Below are 23,876 nucleotides of genomic sequence, written 5' to 3'. Positions count from 1 at the left end.
AGTGGAAGAAGAAAAGATCCCGCACAACCTGTTGAATGAACAGACAAATAGAAAATGACTGAACCAACAATGGACGGAATATATCAAAGAAAACAACAATGCACTCGATAGGAGAATCATAAATAACAAGCGAATTCCATTCGGTCATTGAGACCATGCAGTTTCATAGAGTCCAAGAATGTGATCCAGTAGTTCTCTCTTTGAAGCAGGCGGTTGCTATTGTCTCTGCCCTCCACTTTTTCTACAACTTCCAAAATAGTAAATTTCAACTGGCTTATGTTATGATTGTTTTCCACAAAATGAGCGGCCACCACAGATTTTACGTTTTTAGTGTGTATGCTGCTCTTATGTTCATGTATACGAGTTTTAATTTTTCTTTCAGTTTTGCCTACATAGACGAGGCCACACGGGCATTTCAACAGATAAATTACGTTGGTGGTGTCGCAGTTGGCAGTCACGTGCATACGAATCGTAAAACCTTTCATAGGGTGAGTTATTGTGGCACCTTTGATCAAGTTATTGCAGTTACTGCAGTTGTAGCATGGTGAAGATCCTTTGTGGGTTGCAGCTGTTATATTTTTCGATGGTTGTGTAATCAACTCTTGAATGTTCTTGCCTGTGTTGAATGCGAAAATAGGAGTTTCACGAAAAATGTCCTTAAAATCTGGTTCCAAAGCTAAAATTGACCAATGATTGTTGATGGATTTTTTGAAGCGTTTATTCATGGTGGAGTACTTAGATACTACGCCCATGCGAGTTTGTTCATTCTTCTTAGTGTGTATCATCAAGTCTAACCTGGATTTGACTGAGCTTCTCGCTCTGGGTTGTTCGAGAATGGTGAAAGGATAGCCTCGTTGGCAAAACCTGTTTAACATGCTCTCGGTTTGTCTTTTCAAATCCGTGGCATCAGATCCAAATCTTTTGATTCTGAGTAGTTGTGAACATGGTAAATGATTTTTAAGAGAGTTTGGATGAAAGCTATGGTAGTGCAGGGTGTTGTTCCTGTCCGTAGGCTTCCGGTATACTGTGGTTTCAAGTCTGTCATTAACTCTGTTGATCTTTACGTCTATGTAAGGTATGCTGGTTTGTTGAATGTCAAAAGTGAATTGAATTCGGTCATTAATAGTGTTCAACAAGTTGAGGGCTGTAATAAGAGAACTGTGTGTCCCATTCCAAATGATAAATATATCATCAATATATCTCCAAAAAAGAGTTGCATGTTCTTTCCAGATGTCGGTGTTCAAAATGTATTTCTCTTCGAATTTATGCATAAAAATGTTGGCATAGGCTGGAGCAGCACGATTGCCCATTGACGTACCAGAGAGCTGCAGATAACACTGGTCCTCCCATTTAAAATAACTCTGATAGAGAGTGAAATGAAATAGTTCCATGAGGAATAGTTGAAAAACTTGGTCTAGATCAGAATTCAGTAGAATTTCTTCAATGGCTTCCAAATCTAGGTTATGGGAGGTGTAGAGGGACTTAACATCCACAGTTTTCTTAAGAAAATCGGTCGTGTCTCTGATGTAGGTGTTCATGTTGATGACAAATGGATGCAAATGTTTATCCAAAAATTTGCCCACGGGTTCATGCAAACTCCCTTTGGTGGAAACAATAGGGCAAAACGGAGGATTCCGTCGCTTCTTATGTATTTTGGAAAGCATGTAAATCATTGGTGTTTTTGGGTTGGTTTGCATCAAGTACTTTCATACTTTGTCATTGATGGTACCATCCTCAGTTTGATTCTTCAGTAAGATGTTAAGGAGATTTGAGAACTGTTCAGTAGGATTATGGTCGAGTTTGAAATAAGTTGCAGTGTCGCTGATATGATTCTGTAATTGAGTATTGTAAAAGCTGGTATCCATAATTACTAGTGCTCCTCCTTTGTCTGCATTCTGGCATGTGATGGTGGGATTGCTAGCGAGTTTCTTTAAAGTGTCCCGTTCCTTATTAGAGAGATTTTGCAATTTTGATCTGTGCTTGAAATTGAACTTGCGAATATCATTCTTCACTAGATTTTCAAAGGTGTCTAAACTTTTGTGGCTGATGGGTGCAATAAATGTGCTTTTGTTTCTCAGACCCCGAAGCGGTCTTCATCTGTATTGTCCCGTTTTTCAACAGTGTGTTCAAAGAAATGCAGGAAAGGTTATTTACCTGTCGTAATCCATCTTTATCTGAGGTAATTGACATAGTCAAAAGTATTGAGCACTCCTTTGTTTCTACTCAAGCTTTGGCTAGACACGAAGGGCGTTCTCCAGTTTCTCTTATCACTGATGACAATGCTATCTCTGCTATGAAATCTGGTAAAGATAGAAGAAAACAAATTGTGTGTTATCGTTGTGACTCTTGGAGTCACACTTACAACAGTCCCTTGTGTCCCGCCATCGAAAAGAAATGTGTAAAATGCAAAAAATTTGGACATTTCCTATCAGTTTGTAAATCCCAGAACATTATGGGTAAAACCAGGATACATAATGTTGATGTCCAAGAAGTAACTAGTAGGAATGTGTCTGATAATGATATTCAGGACTTTCCCTACAATTTATCCAATGTAGCCTTGACAATTGACAACGCTCATGACATGGTCAAAGTAGAGGTCCCTTTTTCAAGCTGTCATTGGGGGCAAACCTCTCTAAGTCATGGCCAACTCAGGTGCCCCATTACAGTTTTGGCATACAGCATTTTCTATTCATCATCGTCGATTTCCTTCAAACTTAATGACCCTGATATATGTGCCAAGGCATTTGGTGAGAAAGAAATTGACCTCCTTGGATTTTTTATACTGATTTGCAAATTTTAGGCAGAATTGTTCACACTAAGATTTATGTGGCCCTTAACAGAAGAAACCTAGTTGGTTGGATGAATCTTACAAAGGTGGCTATACATCTTAGACCAGGTCATAAAATCCCCATTGTTCTTGGGGAAATGCCTTTACTTTACTTTCTGATGATTGCACTGTTGGTATACTACCTGGTTTAATGCGCAAATTCCTGAATGTGTTCAAAGATGTGATGGGCACAGTTAGACGTTTTGAGCACAAGATCAGGTTGAAGAACAATGCAGTACCTATTGTCCACAAGGCCAGACCTGTCAAATCAGTGTTCGAAAAGACTTGGAAGAACTACTCAATAAATTGACCAAAGAGGGTATTATTATTTCCATCAATTCTTCAGAATGGGTATTTCCCATTGTTTTAGTGAAGAAAAAAGGGGAGATCTTCGTCTCTATGTGGACTTGAGATCTTTGAACCGCAACATAATAGTCTATTGTCACCCGCACCTTCACATTCTAGAATGTTTTCCAACATAGGTCAAGCCAAGTATTTTTCCACAATAGATCTACATGCTGCTTACCATCAAATAGCCGTGAGTACCAAGTCCCAAGAGCTCACCACATTCATAACACCATGTTGTCCACCTCAGTGGACAACATTTTTCAGAAGGTTATGGACATTCTTTTTAAAGGTCTCAAGAATGTCCAATCCTTCCAAGATGACATTCTCGTCTTTACCAAGACTAGAGAAGAACATTTCGTAATTTTAGGCAAAGTACTCAGCATTCTTAGTTCTAGAGGTATAACTATTAAGCCTGAGAAATTTACATTTCTTGTTCAACATTTAGATTATCTTGGACACACCATAACCCCTAACGGCATCAAACCTAAATTCTGCAATATCGAGGCTATCTCGAAAGCACCTTCTCCATTTAACAGAGATGCTTTGAAGTCATTTCTATGTCTCTGTGAATATTATGTGCGCTTTGTACCAACATATGCTTCAGCTGTTCAGGCCTTGAGAAAGGTGTCAAATTCATATAGGAAAATGGGCAAACGACCTCCAGGGATCCTCCTGAAGATCTACCAGGCAAAATGCGTGAGCATTGCGACATATGGGGTGGGAGTCTGGGGTTCTTATGATGTATCCTCTATTCAACGCGTGGAAAACGCTTTATTAAGGTATATTTTAGCTGTGCCTGTTACTTCCCCAGTTTTTAACTGCCATAGAAAAGTAGGTATTTCCTATATAACAGATGTGCTTAAAGTACAACCGGTGCTTCTTTGACATCGTGTTTGGACTTCCAGTTTTACTGGCCTAAATAGGGAAGTCATCAAGGACTCAATGAATTTGGATCATGCAAGTAAGATTACTTGGCTGAAATACTTTAAGAATTTCATGTTTGATTTGGGGCACCAAGAATATTACATTTCCCCAGAGTCAATGAATTCTATACCAAGGAAGGATTTTAAAGTAATGTGCATGTCCCATCTCGAGTCGCTTAGAATGGCAGCCAAGATGAATAAATGTATGGTAGTCCAACATCAAATTACCTTGATTACTTATGAAATCCAACCGTATCTTTTATGTTGTACTGGGGGATATGACAGATATCTTTTAACATGTTTTTGGTTTGGAATTCATCGTCTAATTAGCCACCCAAGAATGAATGATTGGTCTAGTAACCTCAGCCTCTGCCCTTGTGACAACATTTCCCCTCAATCCACTATCCATGCGATTTTATTCTGTAAATACAATGGTAAGGAAAGATTAAGATGGTTTATGCCTCTATTAAAGGTGGGAGGATGGAGGCAATGTGTCCTGCCTTTTTATATTTGCAACTGTTGGATAGCGCTTATTGTACTGATGTCATGGCTGGCTTTCTAAAGAACATCTTGAAAGCAAGGAAAATGATAAATAGCTAAACTTTCTATATAGATGAATTTGTTTGTACTATTAGCCGTAGCGTTGCCTTGTTTTTATATGTATTAATATGATCAGCTTATCACTGGTTTTTAACAAATGAACTTTGTAATATGTGTATATTTGTATATATGTATTTTATCTGTTTTCCTTTGTGATTTTAATGGTTAAAATCAAATAAAGCATATTCTGACCATATGGGCTGATGAGACTAGCGAGGCTTTCACCAATGTCAAACAACTTGTTGTGAATTATCTGGTCCTTAACCCTTTTGTTGCAGATCAACAGTGTTTAATTACCATTGATGCCAGCACGAAAGGCGTCAGTGCTGTGTTTGGGCAAAGAATTCAAGGAAAGGAGATCAACATAACGTTTGCATCCAAAACCCTTTCAGAAGCAGAGACACATTATAGCACCATAGAAAGGGAGCCGTTAACTTTTCTGGGCTGTCCAGAAATTTAAAGCATATTTTTGGGACTGTTAATTCAAAATCTGTGCTGCCCACATACCACTTGTTTTTCTTCTGCAAGGAAATGGTCTAGGTAAGGCATTGTCCCAACTTGTATGTTTGCTTTCTGAGCTACAAGAATATGATTTCACCATCAAGTATATACAAGGTGGGAAATATTTTAGGGCAGATTGCCTTTCACATTTACATATACCCACTAATGATGACATCCATGAAGACTGTGAATGTGTAGGAGGTGCTTTAGATGCTGCCTCTGCTTGCAATGGTGTTGTTTATGAAAAGGACTGGTTGGAAGTTGTCTTTCAAGATGAGGTACTAAAACGGTTATGGAATACATTGGGAAGGGTTGGCCTCCCTTCTGTGTTCTTTCTGATGATTTGAGACCTTTTGCTCAAGTCTCTCCTGAACTTTCTATTGAAAGCCAAATATGCACCAGAGAAGGAAATGTTATTCCTCCTAATTTTTTTATTTTTTTTTGGTTTTAAACAATCTTTATTCAACATTTAGTCACATTACACAGCTTATGCCTACAACCTCAGGGGCCGGCAGCGTGGCAGGAGAAAGAAATGTAATGGTGTACACAGCGGTTCATCCACAACCCGCAAGGGGCCGGCCGCGTCAATGTGTGTAACAAAACGTAGGGTGATTAATCGAATGAAGGCCGTCTGGCTTCTTAATCCATGTCTTGGTCAGACCATACCGGGCAACAAATATTGGCGGCAACCCCATCCCGTCACATGTCCCAGTGGCGTATTATCTCCCCTTTTGGTGCGTATTAACCAGTGACTAATGGACTCAATGAGGGAACCCCACCCATCCCCTCCTTCTGGCATTCCCTCTGCCCGAGTCCCCGAAGTGCGGAAGTGGTATCTCTCAGCCGTCACAGCTGGAGGCTTCTTTAAATGTAAGTAGTGGTGCAGCTGTATCTGCCTGATCCCGTCTTCTAATGCTATCTTTTATACAGGTTGGACCCATTGGGTCGGTGTCCCATGATCTATTCAGTAGAACCTTGAATGATGTGTTATGTTATGGGGTGTGATAGCAGGTATGTCGTGAGAGGGCTCCATATGTCCAACGGGCGAGAGGCCGCGGGCAGTAGCTCCGCGTATAGGAGCAACGTCTCCTGACATTTCACCATGTTACTGATCCAGTCTTTGAATTTCGGGGCTCTTCCCCTGCCCCATCTGCAAGCTATCAGTCTCTTAGCCATAAGAAATGCGATTGTGGCGAAGCTGCGCACAGACTTTCTAATGGTTTTTGTGTAGCCCAGTAACGCCTGCACCGGAGATGGTGACAATGGTGTATTTATCATCTCCGAGAGGCCCGAATATATCAGACCCCAGTATTCGGCCACCTCCCGGCACCCCCACGCCACATGTAAGAAATCTGCTGCGGGTGCATGACAGCGCCAGCAATGGTCATCCTCCCGAAGGCCGAACCTATGCATGCGGGCTGGTGTCTGATAGAGTCTATGCAGAAACTTGTAGTGAATGACCCTGAACCTGCAGCTGGAAGATATTTGTTCGGTTTGTGTGCAGCAGAACTCCCAGATGTCGTCTGCAATGGGGTCTCCTAGTTCTCCCTCCCAGCAATTGCGCGCCCTACAATGTTCCAACTCCGGCCTAGCGTGTGTTAAATGATATAGGTGCGAAACCGCATGCGCAGGGGTACTAGCTTTGAGCAGCTGATGTAGAGGGGCTAGTGTGGGCGGCTCGGCCGGATATTCCTCTGTTAGCGCTCTAATCCCGCTCCGAAGTCGTATATATATAAATGTATCCATAGGTGTGGGTGTAAGGTCAGCGAACATGTGTGACTGCGACCTAAACCGACCATTATGGTATAGGTCTCCCCACGTTTTGATGTTGAGTTTGTTCAGGAAGATTTTGAATATACGTTCCTGCAGAAGAGGTATAGCGGGATGGTACGTCAATGGAAGTAGCGGCGAGTACGGTAAGGCTGTGTTAGTTTTTTCCGTGATGCGACGCCACGTCATGACTGTGCTAGAGACCGTTGTAGCGTCCGCAATCTGGGTCATGGGTGCACTAAATAAGGCACCTTCCAGCGGAATCGGGTCTGCCAACCAATGCTCCACCGCTACCTGAGGCAGAAAGGGCGTGGGGCGGATCCAATAGTGTATATAGTGTGCTTGGGCACTGTAGTAGTACAGTTCGAACTCCGGTAGGTCAAAGCCGCCTTGTGCGAATGGGCGAGTCAAGACATCCCAGCGCAATCTTGGTTGTTTTCCCCCCCAGACCAATCGGATGAGTTCAGAACGCAGCAGTTTGAAAAAGGGCCTACCGGGGTAGTATGGAATGTTGAGAAAAAGATAGAGGAGTTTAGGCAGGATCACCATCTTGATGAGGGACGCGCGTCCGGCGAACGAGAGTGGCAATGTGATCCATCTGGTCACGCAGCTTTGGATATGGTCAAGTGCGCGGCCATAGTTCATCCGCATTAGTTCGTCCCGGTCTCTAGTGAGATCTATGCCCAGATATCGGACCTCTTCTGCGCACCATTTCAGAGGATAATCGAGGGTGAATGGCTGGGCCGCTGTCGTAAGCGGGAAGATAGTGGATTTTCCCCAATTGATATGAATACCCGACATTCCGGCGAACCTGATGAACTCTCGCAGCAGGGGGTTTAGGTTAGCGCTGGGATCTCGTACATATAGCGTGATGTCGTCTGCGTATAGGGAAACGAGGACCTCTCGCTGTAGGCAGCGTAGGGCCTTCTCTCTGTGGTGCTGTCGGAGTCTGGCCGCCAGCGGTTCTATCGCTAAGGCGAACAGTAATGGAGATAAGGGGCACCCCTGACGTGTGCCCCTGGATATTACAAATGCGTCCGATATCCGACCATTTACCCCAACCCGGGCAACTGGTTGACGGTAAAGTGTGCATATCCACTGTGTGAAGCCTATCGGCATTCCCATGTTCCGTAGTATGCATAGGAGGTAGTCCCATTCTAATGAATCGAAGGCTTTAGTGGCGTCTAAAAACACCGCCACCATTGGCAAACCGGGGTCTACATTTTGTAATATGGAGAAGAGCGTGCGTAGGTTGTATGAGGTGGCTCTGCCCGGGATGAAACCCGCCTGGTCCGACAGCACCAACCCCCCCATCAGCAGCTGCAGGCGATTGGCCAGGACCTTGGATAGGATTTTAGCATCACAGTTGATTAGGGACAGGGGCCGGTATGAGTCACAACTCCCGGGCGGTTTACCGGGCTTCAGCAGAGAAATGATTAGGGCTTCCTGCATGGATGGGGGAAGGATTCCCGACTCGTGGGCCTCCAGGTACACCTCACGGAGCACCGGTATCAGGATATCTGCGTAAGCCTTATAGAAGTCCATAGGCAGCCCGTCTAGTCCAGGGGCCTTCCCAGGTGCCATCTGGTTAATAGCATCCCTTATTTCGTCTTGACTTATGGGTTCTGCCAGGAATTCTCTATGCCTGTCCGGAAGCCACCCTAGAGTGAGCTCCCTCAGATAGTCATCCATTTCTAGGATTCCCGTTCTGGTAGTAGCATATAGTGCGGAGTAGTGGTTGACAAAGGCACCTAAAATTGAGTGTGTATCTCTTAATGGCTGCCGTCCGTCTCCCTCCAGCTCCAGGACGAAATTGGAGCCACGTCGGGGACGAATAACTCCCGCCAGGAAACTCCTGGGGCGTTCCCCCTCTCCATAAGCTCTAGCCCTGGAATGTATTCCCCGAAAGTTTACCTCCCAGTCTGCGGTGGTAGTATATTCTGACAACGCTTCTCGATACCGCGCCTGAGCAACGGAATCCGTGGGAAAGTCCGGCTGGGTTTCTAGTGTGCGGAGTGTGTTTTCCAATGTGTGTAACGTGTTGCGTAAAACCCGCAAGACGCTCGAGCCCTTGGATATGCAACTGCCGCGGATCGTAACTTTCAACGCCTCCCACAGTGTGGCTACCCGCTCTACAGAACCCTTGTTATGGGATATAAACTCTTCGATATCTTGACGTATTTCAAGGCGGAATAGATCATCCAGTAGTATGTTGGGTGGAAGACGCCAGGAAGGGGGTCCTCCCAGTATGTCCGGCAATCGGAATCTAGTCAGCACCGGTGAGTGGTCGGAAAACGTGCGGCTTACATGTTGTGCGGCAGCCATGGAAGGGGCCAGCCCCCGAGACACCAATATGTAGTCCAGGCGGGCCCAGGTGGCATGAGCCATGTTCCAATGTGTACCTTCCCTACCGATCGGGTGTAAGTGTCGCCATGTATCTACCATCTCCTGATGATCACAGATGTCACGTAGGTATCTATGTGTGTTGGTGTAGTGGTGCGTGGAAGGGTTAGACCTGTCCAGAGTGGGATCAAGGACCGCATTGAAGTCCCCTCCCCATTTGAGATGTGTCGAACCTACCTCCCTGATCTTGTTCCAGAGGGCAATGAAACTACTCGGGTCATCGCAGTTCGGGCCATAGGAGCATGCAAAGGTGATGGTATCTGCACCCAGCCTTCCCCAGGTGACGCAGTAACGTCCCTCTCTGTCCGATGCATCCCCCAGTGGAGCATAGGGGACGTTATTCCCCCTTACTTGCTGAGGCCAAACTTGCTTGAAATTGCTCATGAAGGGTACTTGGGAATCACGTTCACATGTTAAAAACCTGAGGGAATATTCTTGATGGCCTGCCATGAATGCGCAGGTGTCTTCACTCGCTTGTGGACTTGTGTCCCCAGTGCACTCTGCCTGAAACGCACTTGAAGACTGCACAAAAACCTTTGCATCTTTATCCTTACCTGATGGTCCTTGGATGAAAGTAGCCCTGGGTTTTGCTGATCCTTTCACTCTCCTACCTCCCTGCAACAAATTTCTGTTAGTTCTTATTGACTACTATTCCAGGGAGAAATATTTATCTTTTGTTGAGTCATGCAGTCTGTTTTAAGTTTTCTTTAACATGTTTTTTCTATTGAAGGAACACCAAGAGAAATTGTGACAGATAATGGCGCCCATTTTGTCTCCTCACTTATGAGACACTTTCTTGTGGATTTTGATGTAAAACATCTTCAGGCTGCTCTGTATAGCCCTTCAGCAAATGGTTTGGTGGAAAGTGCTACTGTTTCATTAAGGATGGTATTTAATCTGCCCTTTCCTCAGGTCTTGATGTTAATACATTTTTAAGAGATAAAATCAATGCATGTCACACCACCTCTCATTCTACCACTAGTTTCACTCCCTTTGATTTGTTAAGGGGAGGAAGAGCAGGTCTAAGATCCTACCAGGTTGTTTAGATGCTCAGACTGATATGAGAAATCAAAAAAACACTACTGTGCCTTCTTTGCTTTAAAATGTTCTTTTGGAACAAAAAACCAGAAACTCTACTTTAATACCACTAAACAAGGAAAGGGAATTTCTGGTGTGTTCATGGGTTCTCATCAAGAAGCCTGCTAAGGTCAAGAAAGGGGAATCTGTTTTCTTTGCTCCTTGTAAAGTTGAACGTGCAACTACAAAAGGGAGAGATTGGTGGAATAAAAACAGTTTAATACCCATCTCTGACTTTCAAGTGGAAATTTATCAGAGAAATCATGCCCCTCTTGAGGAGTATTCCATTCTATATGAGTCACGTTTTTCCAAAAGTGGTCTAGGAATTCCACAATGTTCGTTTTTCAATGAAAATTCCCCACGTGCATCTGTTGCACCTGCTTCTGTGTCACATACTGCTTCTCCAGGAAGCTCAAAGTGCCCAGATATTTCAGAGTCCACTTCTAATCCAGATGTTTCGTCTACCAGAAGGATCTCTAGGTTACCAGTGCGTGTTTTAGTTTATGATTTATCTTAACATATTGTTTGCTTTTTATGAGGGGAAGGTGATGTAGCATTCTTATCTTTTGGTTTATGCAATGTATTCTCTGTGCTTTTATTACTTTTTAAAGTGCTAATATGTCAGGTATGGTATCTATGTTCTTTTTGGAACCTTTTCTTGTTGCCAGGAGAGGAGTCAGTTGTCTCTGACTCTTCTCCTGAGTAACTGGATTCTCAGCCGTGGGTCCTGTTACTTGTATTCAAGAGAACAAGGGGCATATCATCAAGGCCCTGCGATAAAATAATCGCCGCTTTAGTATCCGTTTTCGGGCGAAAAGCAGTGATAATTTTATCGCCCTATCAGCAAAGACATGCTAGCACGTGTTTCAATGCCTTTGTGCCCGTTTCCTCAACGCCCATCTTTGCATCGCTAATAAGATGCAAAGTGGGCATTCCTCCTCAAAAGAACGTGAGAAATGTCGCTAACAGACATTTCTCCTATCAGCAAACTGCACGCTAACCTGCGTAGCAATAAGAAAAGTAGCGCTAACCGTGGTTATTGCTACTTTCCTTACGCCTGCTTTCAGTCTGACTTAGCCATTATATCCAATGGAAGGTGGATATAATGGCTAAGTCTGCCCTGCCCTATCATCAAGCTATCGCCAAAACGTTTCGCGATTATCGCTGGATTTCCAGCGATAATCGCACATTTGGCAACTTGCGCTTGGAATTTTAGCGCTTAGAGATAAGCATCACTGATAGCGTGCTATCTCAGCGATAAAATTCAGCGATAGCCGGCGATAATTATCCTCGCGCTAAGCGCGCTTAGCGATAATTATCGCCGGCCCTTGCTGATATGCCCCCAAATACTTTGGAAATATAGCTACGGTCTCCTGCCTCTGATGTGTCAGCTTCCGCGATACTAAACTCTGCAATGAGAATTCTCATTGTGGCGATTCTGCTCTGAGTGCGGGGCCTCCGTCACCGGTTGGAGGCCATTTGTGAATCAGGCGCAAAGCGTTCTAAGCCCAAATACTAATGTTAAATGGCTGTTTATGTTAAATACATTTAACATCTGCCTGGAAAGACGGCTTTCTCTTTGCCCTCAGGGTGGAGGAGATAGAACATCTAAAGGTTGAGAAATAGGGTTTACTGGTGCTTGTTAGTTCAACCTCAGTCACAAATCGGCATCAATGTGACAGGAGCTACAACAGCTTCTCTAATAGCCTGATTACTATATATGATACATCTGGTCACCACTTGAAGATTATCTCCTTGCAGGCAGAAGATGTTGGTTTTTCAGCAGATGCATATGCTGTGTTGATTAAAGGTGTTTTGTAATCCTAAACTGTGCTCTTTGAGTAAGGCAGAACATGTACAAATTATGTGGGCCATGGCTTCCTTTTGTCTGTTACAGAGCTGACATTCTCGGTTTTCCTCTTATTTTGGCAGAAAATCAAAGATAGAAAAGAGCCCAAAGTATATAATTACAACAAACTAGATTTCCAATATGATGCAAAGGTTTCAGAAAGGGAGTTGTGTTGGTGCAGCACTTTGTATAAAAGTAGTACTAGCCATGCTGGTACTAAATTCGTTTACTTAAGATAAATGTATATGCTGCAAAAACATGCTGTTTTGTCAATTTATGTAGGAGTTTCATAAAGCAGGCATATGACCAGGGCCAGCCTTGGGCATGGGCGAGCTGGGCCCAGCTCAGTGCTTAATTTGTAAACAATAAGTGCGGGGGCCCTCGTCAGGCGGCCACTGCAGCTTGTTCCACGCATTGCCCCTGCTATGCTGCCAAGGATAGTAACAACACAACTACTAAGCATCACACTCATAGAAGTGTGACAATTTGGGCTATTTCATGGCTTGGGCGGCAGGTAAAAGTAATTTTTCATGTATATTGAACTAATCATAAACTGTTGCTGTGGTCATCCCTAAATGAGCCAGACAGCGCCACCTTGTGGCAGACTGTCACAAGCGCTGGTGTTGGTAATTAAGTGCCGGTCCCAAGCACTGGACACCACCAGCCCAAATTAAGCACTGGCCCAGCCCAGGGTGCCAATATTCCGTGGGGTGCCACAGGGACCAGCCTGACTTAATGTTCTGCAAAGAACTGTAAGTTTATCCCACTTGGTCTCAAACGGACCTGTTGAGACTTTGTAATCAGCCCTTAATGTGCCTCAGTGTAATTGTTAGCACCACATCAACCTCATACCCTCTTCCCATCTTCCTCACCCTTCCTGCCGTCACACCGCAACAGCCCCCTGCCCCACAACAAACACCACATTTTCTTTCCACCCAGAGCGCTGTCCCAGCCAATCCAATGTAGGGACGGCCCTGCATATGACAGCCCTTGCTCCACCGAGTTTCTGATCCTAATGAGGTTTACTCAGTTGCCATACCAGTGCTTATGCACCAGCACTTAATTATCTTCGCCGGCGCTTATGACAGCCTGCCACACGGTGACTCTGTTTGTTAACTTTCGAGATGAACACACTAACAGTTGTTCATGAATTCAATATTTATTCAAAGTGGCCTATACCAGCTGCCCAAGACATTCATATAGCTTTTGGAAGTTTGGAATAATATGAAATGCCACACTTGTAGGAGTCTGATGGTTAATAGTTGTGTTGGCACTGTCATTTGTAGCGCTGGCAGGGCAATGGGTTGTGCAAGCTGCAGTGGCCTCGCCACAAGCATTCGGGCACTTTTTTTTACAAATTAAGCACTGTGCCATATATTTCAACCATTGGTTCTTCTGCTATTTCCTGAGCCACCTGTTGGTCCATCAATCCAAAATTCTAAACTGATCTGCATTAAGGATGAATTTTACAGCAGCTTAAACAGTAACCTCTAAATATTACACTGTCATTGAGAAAATGTCTGAATGTGTTCGGATAGTCTCAATGCAGTGTGCCACAGTTGGAATAAGTTTTTCTTTTATTAATTTGAGAATGGGGCAAATGAAGGGTTGCTAATTTGCGCATCAATTATTGGAAGGCAAAACAGAGGAGGCAGCCTTTGTTTGTGGCACGTATTTAGGTGCCCACGCAGAGACACGTCTTATACAAATGCGTTAAAAGGAAGGTAGATCTTGTCGTCTCCTCATTTCAGCAAATACCTTCATAGTTGGTCTTGATGTGAACAAGTCCTCGCCTCAAAATATACATATTTTACAACGCTGTTAACATTGGTTCACATTAAATACATTGTGTGTAGCGCTCGGATCTCCTCACTTCATTATACGTAAAAGTGCATTTAATTAATACATCAAAACTACACTACATCGACTACTAAATTAACGCTTCGGCAAGATGCAATTACACAAAAGACTTCCTTTTAAATGACGATGTCATATCAAGGCTTAGTGCTCTCAGAAAAGTAAGTTAAAAAATATATTATTCAACCAGTGAACCCTGGAATCACGCATCGCGGGTTGTTTATACCGCATTGTATTTAACCGCATGAAGAGGCGTAATGTTTTAAACCCCCAACCCCCCAAAATTATAAATAAATAACTATGAGTCAGTGAGTCATTGACGCATACCTCCATTCACTCAAACATACGGTAGTGATTTAGTCATTGACGAAAACTTTGCTTACTCAAACACACACTATTCATTCACTCAAAGTCAAAGTCAAGTCAAGTATCTTTATTTCGCTATAATTACTATAGCATGTAAAGTACACAAAATATATACATCAGTTATTATTAAAACACAAACACGGCTGAAAAACACATTATCAGAAATGATTATTATTAAAAGCAATAATAAAGAGGCCTCCATTATAAAAATACATTTCAGATAGCATTACTCTGTTACAATGAAAATCAGTATATCAATAATTCATAAACCAGCACTGTTTTGCTTGTCAAGTAGTAGTCTCGTACTTTTACTGTACATGCTGCCGGCCTTGTGTCTAAGATATTCAATGACATGTAAACAATGCTAATTAAGCTGTACGAAAATTGGGTGCGGCACTGCTCGACACCCCACCAATGCTGTTCTGCTAAATGTAATGTTGATACCATGCATAATAATGACACCAAAGTTGGAGCTATATATAACTAGCTGAAAAATTAATAAAGACAATTTAAAAAATAAAGTTGTAGTCTCCTACTTTTCAGAGAGGACCATAAAAATGATGCCAACGAATAACAAACAATAGGGTCTGCTAACTCTTGGATAAAATACAAGGCTACCCGGCATTGTCTAAAATTATATCTATGCAGAAGGGGTACAATGAATCTTTTCCTCTGGCCATGATAGAATCTACAAAGGAATAACATTTGTAGGATTGTTTGAGGAGACAGTCTATCACAGGGACATGATGGCAAGACTCCCACAGAGTGGACATTACTCGGATAGCCCAACATTAACGGAATGTAATTTAATCGTAATCTCACTAAAATGAAACGGTGCTCGGGGTTTGTACTCTGGCTAAGTAAGAATGCAGACCCTGTGTAATAAGAGGAGTTGTAAGAAATGTCATCACTGTAGGCTTTGTGCAGTTAGCCTCCATTCTCTCTCCGAAAACATTTCCTTAATTCTCGACTTTGAGATTAGGGACCAGTTTTGTGGGTTCCCATAGAGCTCCAATAAGCACAGTGACCTCCATGAGTATTTTACATATTGCAATCACCTTATTTTGTGTGCAATTTCTGACAGTCCCTAATAATACTCTGATTCAGATTTACCATCTCCCTTCTCCAGATTGAATGCCACAATAAAATGGGTGCTAGTGGGACTAACTATAAATTGCGCTCTGAGTTCAGCATGGCAATTAAAATTCTTGCAGTTGCTGTGAAGAGCTATCAGCCTTTTATGGAAAACCTGAGTTTCTTAATAAAAGTAAAACTTGCTGTTATGCTTTTTTCCAATAACAAAGCTCTGTTAGCTACCATGTTATTACAGGTTTGTTTGGCATCAAAAAGAATCCTTAAATAGGAAAAGGTATCTACCACCTCGAGCCTTTGTGTATTTATAGAAAAGGCTGACAATTTCTTCGGGCGACTTCCTGAGACTAGTACAAATGTTTTTGCTTCATTAACTCAAAGTTTCAGGTTATACCCCAATCAGTGTATGCAGCGCTTTTCCAGATATAGCAATTAGCACGGCATCATCTGAGTAAAATAGTATTGGGAGGAGGGCAGAATTGATGTAGGGGGCGCCAGGTGTAGATCTCATCAGTGCGGCCTGCACCCCATTAGTGTAGATTGAAAATTAAAACGGGGCAAGAACACATCCCTCTCTGATGCCCTTCATAATCTCAAATGATCTTGTACAGTCCCCCTCCCTTCCAGGAGGCAAAGGCCTGTGAGTACATCTGACGAATAAAAGCTATAATGGTCTCTTCTATCCCCATTGTTCACATAATGGACCATAGTTTGGAATGAATGACACAGTCAAAAGCGGCTGAGAGATCCATGAAGGACATATATATTTGGCCTCTCTTAGCTGCTGTATATTTATCAATAATCAAGTTCAAATTTAAGCATTGATCTATGGGCCCTTTCCCCTTTTTAAAGCCATATTGCGATGTTAAGCAGTAGCCTCCCCATTAATTTGGCTGTGCGTCTATCAGTGATATAGGTCTATAATTAAGAGGCTTAATGTGGTTTTTTTTCCAGGGGTCTGGGGGGCCAACCTTGGCTATGACATTCAATATATTGGTCAATAATGGAGTCCAGAGCTCTTGGTGTACTAAAAAGAAGTTTATAAGGACCCTGTCCGGGCCGGCCACTTTTTCAGAACTACACTGCGCTATCCCGCTCCCTACCTCTGCCAGATCAAATACCGGATGACACCTTGGGTCAGCCATCTGCAGGATGTTTGGGGGGCCTCCTCACTGCCAAGTGCCCCAAATATTTTCGTAAAGTGCACCACCCATGCTTCTTCTGCCACACGTAGATCTAAGGTCAGGTCTTATTTTTAAAGAAGGGGGTGTTTGCCACTTTCCAGAATTCCTGACTGTTCTTCCTGACTGCTGCTGATCTCTGATTCTCACATGCTACTTCCCTCAGAAACCTAATCGAGCATTCCAAGCTTTCGTGTATTGTATATGCAGGCTCTGCTCTAAGGCTCTGTTTCTAGGGAGCATCCTAAGGGCAGCATGGAGGTTCTTTAGGGACTTTGAGCAAGTGGAATCAAACCAGCACACACTTGGTGACTTATTTACAAGCCCCTTGCGCTGCTGGTGCAGCACTTTTAATATGGGAAAAAGTGACATACTGGCGGCGCAAGGGGCTTGTAAATAAGTCCCTTGGTGTCTGGTTAGTTGAACAAGGCCTCTTCAGGCTACTTTTTATATAGTCCAGGATTTCCTCAAAAGCTCTCATCGATCCTGCTGGTCTGAATTGGAGTCTAAGCATGTTAAAATCTCTATCTGCTTTTGGGCCTTATCCCCTGATAGCTTATGCTTGTCAACCCAATTCATTAGGCATCAAAGGGCAGCATGATCACTAAAAATTATGGATTTCACTTCTACATGAAGGACCTGTTCAGATAAAACATCTGATGCCAGGATATAATCAATTGTTGAACCTCTCTCTGGGCACCCTAATGTCTTTATTAATTGGCCTGTATGTGTGTCTCTCAAATTAATTATGTTTAAATTCCTAATAAGTAATCTCTTGAGTGCATTGCTATATTTGTTATAGACGAAGTGGGAGGTTACCCCTCCCGCCCCGTCAACTATCCCTCATACTGGCCTAGCAAGCTTTTTACAACAGTTCACATTAAAATCACCTACCCATAAAATATTTAGCCGGTTAGGGTGTGCTGCACAAATTAGATCTATCTCAATTTCCAGTAGATCAACCACTTGAGCCATGTTACCTTCAAAGTTGTTGTTATAAAAGTTAATTAGGATCCAGTCCCAATCATTGAGGTCTTTGCATAATAGGATGTGAAAAAAGTGGATTCATTCTGAAATTTTAGGACCTTTTATACTGCGGTTATTGGCCATCAGAGTTATAATACCTCCTCTTGCTCAACCCGCCCTTGAAGGCATCGCTAGGGTTTGGAAAGAACGATAACCATCTAAAAGATGGAACCTGTTTCTCATGGCTCCTAAAAACATAAGTTGTCATAATTCGTCAGTAGGTTCACCCAATCGGGATTGCCCAATTATTGTCTCATACTGCGACATTCCAAGTAATACATTTTAACCTGTACGTACCCTCCTCCCTCATCTTTACTTCCTTTTGACTCCTAGGTTCAGGTCGATTAGTTTCTTGACAACCCTCCAGATCAGTGCCCAGTCAGTCACACGTCTCCAAGCCCTCCAGTGGGGTGAACCGATTGTTGGTCCTTACTTCAAATGTAGTGGGCTCTATAATTCGGGGGATGGTGATCGAGAAGAAGTATGTCGGCCCAACCTAATCTCTGGGACCGTCATTTTTGAAGGTCTATATAAAAAGCCCAAGGCAAGGTGAACATTTGAGAATTAAATGAGGGGTATTTGATAGCATTCTCAATAAATCCCCTACTAATCTGTGTTAATTAAAATTTATCACAATACAATTGCCTCCAAATGACTTTGGTGCAGAGCCCACTGAGTCTATACTCCATGCCATTATGATGTATTTACTAAGTACACAATCCTTCCTGACAAATCTTGTCAGCCAGTGAAGGGCTTTTGTTCATTCACTCATCTTTGCTTACCTCTGCTCACGATACTCCACTCATTCAGTCAATGATGTATATTTCCGCTCACTCAAACATACGCCATTCATTTAGTCATTGATGCATATTTCCGCTCACTCATATATTCAGCCAGTGATGCATACCTTTATTCACCCATTCATATCCCATTCATTCAATCATTGATGCATACCTTCACTCACAATACCCCATTTATTCAGTCGTTGATGCATACCTCTGCTCACTCAAACATACACTATTCATGCAGTCATTGATGCATACCTATGCTCACTCAAATATACCCCATTCATTCAGTAATTGATGCATACCTCTGCTCACTCAAACACACCCCATACGTTCAGTTACTGCTGCATACCTCTGCTCACTCAAACATATCCTCAGGTAACCATCCAATTAATCAGTCATTTCATTGAACTATGGCTCCCTTTATTCACCCACATGCTGTCACTCATTATGTGGTTCGCTCATTTATTACCCATTATTCCACTTGAGTATCATCTCCCCATCTCTGTGCAAACTTCTCAAAACAATCATTCCTGCATTCCTACCAAGACATTCTTCCACTGATTCACTCAGTTCAAATATCCCTGTCCTTCCATCCATTACTATAGCGCTCAACCACTCATCCATCCATTTATCTAAGAGATGCTCACGCCTGCACTTCCTCTTTTAAATGCACAATAACTCACCTATTATTGAAATCACATTCCCATTCCTGCACATAATTTCACCCAGTCTGCTTTTTGATGTTTGATATACATATATACATACATAAACATGACACTTAGTAAACTTTCTATAAAAGTATATATATATATATATATATATATATCTCCTCCAGACTTAGGTACAGCCGCCGCAGCACCAAAACAGCGGGTGCATCGTCGTAAATGGACCACCCAAGCACGGTCCGTTAATAACTGCAATTTTCCTTGCGAAGCAAGGACTGACGACGCCGTGTACGGGCCAGAATTTGTTTATTCAGTCAGCTGGTAGGACGCGTTTCGCCTGACCAGCAGGCTTGTTCAACATCAACTTTACCGTTTCAAATCGGCCATTTTAAACGAATTGCTACATAGCTTGTCACATGGCATGACTACCCAAAAAGTGCATTAGACAACAGACTGGTAGTTTTTGCATACTATTCTTTACAATACGCGTTTCAATTAATAAATCATTTTTTTAAATGCATTTGAACTGCCAACAATATTAAACCTGTCATCAGATAAACTGAATAAAAATACATTCATTATTCCAATAACCATTTTCTGAGTTGTTTATTATTTTAACAATCCCTCAGACACACAATGCATGACACATCTTCCTCTACTATTTAGTGTCGTTACTTGAAAGCACGCTTTAAGCAATACAGTGTCACCCGTTATCCGTGTCACATTCTGCTACTTATATCTTCGCTTCGTATAATAAACAGAGGCATATATTGCATTTCACATTATGAAGATTTCAGCGGCTACTCATTACTATAACCCAAGTGGGTATTTTACAAGTTCTATTCAAATGCTTTCAACCAAATCATGACATTTTATGTATCAAGATAATAACGCCCCAGTGGGCAGTTATTCATTTTTATGCAATCCCTGCCTGTTTGTTAAATTAATGTGTTAAAACCCTGTGACAAAATTAATACCAAAACAAAATGGTTTAAAACAGTTTCATAGAGGTTGCACATTATTTTCTCTATACAAAACTATTATTAACTATTATTAACAAAGACACCTGGAGTGGATTTACAGATGTGTAATCAAGTCCTCTTCCATATTTAATCCTGTCAGGATTTTTGTGTTTAGTTCCAAGATATAACAGGACCCAAGCCTTCTAAGTTTCTTTTCCCGATTTCCCCCATGAGCACTTGGCGGGATGCAATCGATTACAAAGTATGTTAAACCTTGTGTATTTTTCTCGTGATGGGATTCAAAGTGACGCGCTACTGGGTAGGTCCTATCTCCATTGCGGATGGCCCTAAGATGTTCCAGAAACGCGTCCCACCAGCTCACTGAATAAACTAATTCTGGCCAGTGCACGGCGTCGTCAGTCCTTGCTTCCCGAGGAAATTGCAGATAGATAGCTATTTATATATATATATATATATATATATATATATATGTGTGTATATATATATATATATATATATGTATATTTATATTCTTCCAAAAACGCCCACAGTTGAAAGTGCACTCGAAGAACAGGCCGACCCAGCTCTTACTTGCAAGGTCTTTATTTCATTATCAACCGGCAGAGTCCTTGGTGTGATAGTCCAGCCCTACGCGTTTCAAAGCTAAATGCTCCTTGTTCACGGGCAAAGTGGCAAACGGCGGAAGAGAGCACCTTGCGTCATGATTTAAATATCGCCTTCAGGTGGCTTTGTCCCCAGTGCCTCATGGGACATGTAGTGCTCGTATAGGTTTTTCTACGATAGATTTCCGCCGATCACACAAAAATAAAACCCTGAATGGGTCCCAAATGATTCCGCCAGTTGATTATATTTTCACCTGTTCCTCCGTGAAACGATTGAAGTCGATCTACAATCCACAGTCCATATTTAATTCTTATGGCGGTGCACATTTCCCGACTTGGACAGACCGGTATAAATTCTTCCAAAAATGCCCACAGTTGAAAGTGCACTCGAAGAACAGGCCGACCCAGCTGTTACTTGCAAGGTCTTTATTTCATTATCAACCGGCAGAGTCCTTGGTGTGATAGTCCAGCCCTACGCGTTTCAAAGCTAAATGCTCCTTGTTCACGGGCAAAGTGGCAAACGGCGGAAGAGAGCACCTTACGTCATGATTTAAATATCGCCTTCAGGTGGCTTTGTCCCCAGTGCCTCATGGGACATGTAGTGCTCGTGTAGGTTTTTCTACGATAGATTTCCGCCGACCACACAAAAATAAAACCCTGAATGGGTCCCAAATGATTCCGCCAGTTGATTATATTTTCACGTGTTCCTCCGTGAAACGATTGAAGTCGATCTACAATCCACAGTCCATATTTAATTCTTATGGCGGTGCACATTTCCCGACCTGGACAGGCCGGTATAAATTCTTCCAAAAACGCCCACAGTTGAAAGTGCACTCGAAGAACAGGCCGACCCAGCTGTTACTTGCAAGGTCTTTATTTCATTATCAACCGGCAGAGTACTTGGTGTGATAGTCCAGCCCTACGCGTTTCAAAGCTAAATGCTCCTTGTTCACGGGCAAAGTGGCAAACGGCGGAAGAGAGCACCTTGCGTCATGATTTAAATATCGCCTTCAGGTAGCTTTGTCCCCAGTGCCTCATGGGACATGTAGTGCTCGTGTAGGTTTTTCTACGATAGATTTCCGCCGACCACACAAAAATAAAACCCTGAATGGGTCCCAAATGATTCCGCCAGTTGATTATATTTTCACCTGTTCCTCCGTGAAACGATTGAAGTCGATCTACAATCCACAGTCCATATTTAATTCTTATGGCGGTGCACATTTCCCGACCTGGACAGACCGGTATAAATTCTTCCAAAAACGCCCACAGTTGAAAGTGCACTCGAAGAACAGGCCGACCCAGCTGTTACTTGCAAGGTCTTTATTTCATTATCAACCGGCAGAGTCCTTGGTGTGATAGTCCAGCCCTACGCGTTTCAAAGCTAAATGCTCCTTGTTCACAGGCAAAGTGGCAAACGGCGGAAGAGAGCACCTTGTGTCAGGACTCTGCCGGTTGATAATGAAACAAAGACCTTGCAAGTAACAGCTGGGTCGGCCTGTTCTTCGAGTGCACTTTCAACTGTGGGCGTTTTTGGAAGAATTTATACCGGCCTGTCCAGGTCGGGAAATGTGCACCGCCATAAGAATTAAATATGGACTTTGGATTGTAGATCGACTTCAATCGTTTCACGGAGGAACAGGTGAAAATATAATCAACTGGCGGAATCATTTGGGACTCATTCAGGGTTTTATTTTTGTGTGGTCGGTGGAAATCTATCGTAGAAAAACCTACACGAGCACTACATGTCCCATGAGGCACTGGGGACAAAGCCACCTGAAGGCGATATTTAAATCATAACGCAAGGTGCTCTCTTCCGCCGTTTGCCACTTTGCCCGTGAACAAGGAGCATTTAGCTTTGAAATGCGTAGGGCTGGACTATCACACCAAGGACTCTGCTGGTTGATAATGAAATAAAGACCTTGCAAGGAACAGCTGGTTCTGCCTGTTCTTTGAGTGCACTTTCAACTGTGGGCGTTTTTGGAAGAATTTATACCGGCCTGTCCAGGTCGGGAAATGTGCACCGCCATAAGAATTAAATATGGACTGTGGATTGTAGATCGACTTCAATCGTTTCACAGAGGACCAGGTGAAAATATAATCAACTGGCTGAATCATTTGGGACCCATTCAGGGCTTTATTTTTGTGTGGTCGGCGGAAATCTATCGTAGAAAAACCTACACGAGCACTACATGTCCCATGAGGCACTGGGGACAAAGCCACCTGAAGGCGATATTTAAATCATGACGCAAGGTGCTCTCTTCCGCCGTTTGCCACTTTGCCCGTGAACAAGGAGCATTTAGCTTTGAAACGCGTAGGGCTGGACTATCACACCAAGGACTCTGCCGGTTGATAATGAAATAAAGACCTTGCAAGTAACATCCGGGTCGGCCTGTTCTTCGAGTGCACTTTCAACTGTGGGCGTTTTTGGAAGAATTTATACCGGCCTGTCCAGGTCGGGAAATGTGCACCGCCATAAGAATTAAATATGGACTGTGGATTGTAGATCGACTTCAATCGTTTCACGGAGGAACAGGTGAAAATATAATCAACTGGCGGAATCATTTGGGACCCATTCAGGGTTTTATTTTTGTGTGGTCGGCGGAAATCTATAGTAGAAAAACCTACACGAGCACTACATGTCCCATGAGGCACTGGGGACAAAGCCACCTGAAGGCGATATTTAAATCATGACGCAAGGTGCTCTCTTCCGCCGTTTGCCACTTTGCCCGTGAACAAGGAGCATTTAGCTTTGAAACGCGTAGGGCTGGACTATCACACCAAGGACTCTGCTGGTTGATAATGAAATAAAGACCTTGCAAGGAACAGCTGGTTCTGCCTGTTCTTTGAGTGCACTTTCAACTGTGGGCGTTTTTGGAAGAATTTATACCGGCCTGTCCAGGTCGGGAAATGTGCACCGCCATAAGAATTAAATATGGACTGTGGATTGTAGATCGACTTCAATCGTTTCACGGAGGAACAGGTGAAAATATAATCAACTGGCGGAATCATTTGGGACCC

General features: G+C 43.0%; 1 pseudogene; it reads left to right on the top strand.

Moving 5' to 3' along the window:
* The first annotated feature begins 9,534 nt into the window (after nt 1–9,534).
* Nucleotides 9,535–23,876, top strand: part of LOC146833666 (reticulocalbin-1 pseudogene) — a 146,750-nt pseudogene continuing 132,408 nt past the window's right edge.

This window comes from Triturus cristatus, chromosome 4_2 (assembly GCF_964204655.1).
Source record: "Triturus cristatus chromosome 4_2, aTriCri1.1, whole genome shotgun sequence".
Taxonomy (NCBI): domain Eukaryota; kingdom Metazoa; phylum Chordata; class Amphibia; order Caudata; family Salamandridae; genus Triturus; species Triturus cristatus.
This window is presented reverse-complemented; position numbering and strand designations above follow the sequence as displayed.